Consider the following 1,407-nt stretch of genomic DNA (forward strand, 5'->3'; position numbering starts at 1 on the left):
TGTGTGTGTGTGTGTGTGTGTGTGTGTGTGTGTGTGTGTGTGTGTGTGGTCACTCTTGCATGGGCATGGAAAGCAGTTGGCAGCGGTTGGACAGCCCATCTGTCAGAGGCAGAGCTGCAGCTTCCTTTCTGCAGGATCAGACAGAGAGTCATTAATCATGGATGAGGTCAGGGGATTAAAAGTTAATAAGTTCCCCAAGAATCAGAGGCAGCGTTATAAAATGTTTATAATTCAACAATTAGCGGCGCCTCTCTGTAATGTTCCAGGGATTGATCCTGTATTAATACCAGATTAATTGGGTTCAGTGTCATATTGTCTGTGCCTGGTGTTAAACGTTGTGTTCAGAGGAGACTCAAAGGTGAAAGAACTTTTTTTTCCCTCAGAGTTTCAGTAATAATCCCACTCACATAATAAGACCCAAGTTTGAAGAGAAGTGGAACCGCCCAAGTGAAACAACATGGCAAACTGGGTGTTGGTTTCATTTACTTACAGCTGGGAGGGTGATGCAGTGAATATGTTGCATGACTTTCATACATGATAGAAAGGTAGATAGATTTTCATTTGGCAGGAGGCTGCAATCCATCAGTCATCATTGTTTAATTTATCATCCAACAGCAGGCCTCATCATCAAGGCCCAGCTCCTTAATGACAGATATCAACTCCACATACTCACAAATACCTCTGTCTTGTCAGTGTACATATGTTTTTATCAGCGAGTAAAAATGTATTTGTACATGTGACTATGTCAACTTTTTAATTTAAAATGTCGGTGTAGCACCTGGACGCCAAAGCAACTTTCTTGTACAACCAATCAATCATTCTGAACTGAACTTGTTAAAATGTTTGAAAATGCATCCTGAAAAAAGCTTTTTCTAGTTAGTTTTATATTAAAATTTTGGGGAATTCCAATGATGCAATAATAATATTATTAATAATAATTGACCACATTAACCTAAATGCATTATAATAAGGGTGGTGTTTTGTTTTAAAATAAAAAAATAGAAGTAAAACATTTATTTATTCAGTCCTTTTTCTTTATGAAATGACTCCACCTGCTGACAAACCTTGGTTACTGCAACACTCATCACAGTTAAACAGCTACAACCCGTTTGGAACAACAATGTAAAAACCTTCAACACATCAATGTCTTTGTTCTTTACTAAGTAACAGAAGTAATAGAAGCTCCCATCATGTAATTTTGTATGCAACATGTGTCTAAAAAAACTGTAAAACCAAAGGACACATATTCTTTGACTTGAGTTACAGTGGAGAAAATATCAACATCTCATTTATCATCATCGGTTTCATTAGATATGCTGATGATATCAGTCAATCAAATCRTAGCTGTAAATCACATTTTACAAAATATGTACAACAAAATGCTTTAAAGGGGTTAAAACCAACCCC

Source organism: Austrofundulus limnaeus, unplaced genomic scaffold (assembly GCF_001266775.1).
Source record: "Austrofundulus limnaeus strain Quisiro unplaced genomic scaffold, Austrofundulus_limnaeus-1.0 Scaffold181, whole genome shotgun sequence".
NCBI classification, from domain to species: domain Eukaryota; kingdom Metazoa; phylum Chordata; class Actinopteri; order Cyprinodontiformes; family Rivulidae; genus Austrofundulus; species Austrofundulus limnaeus.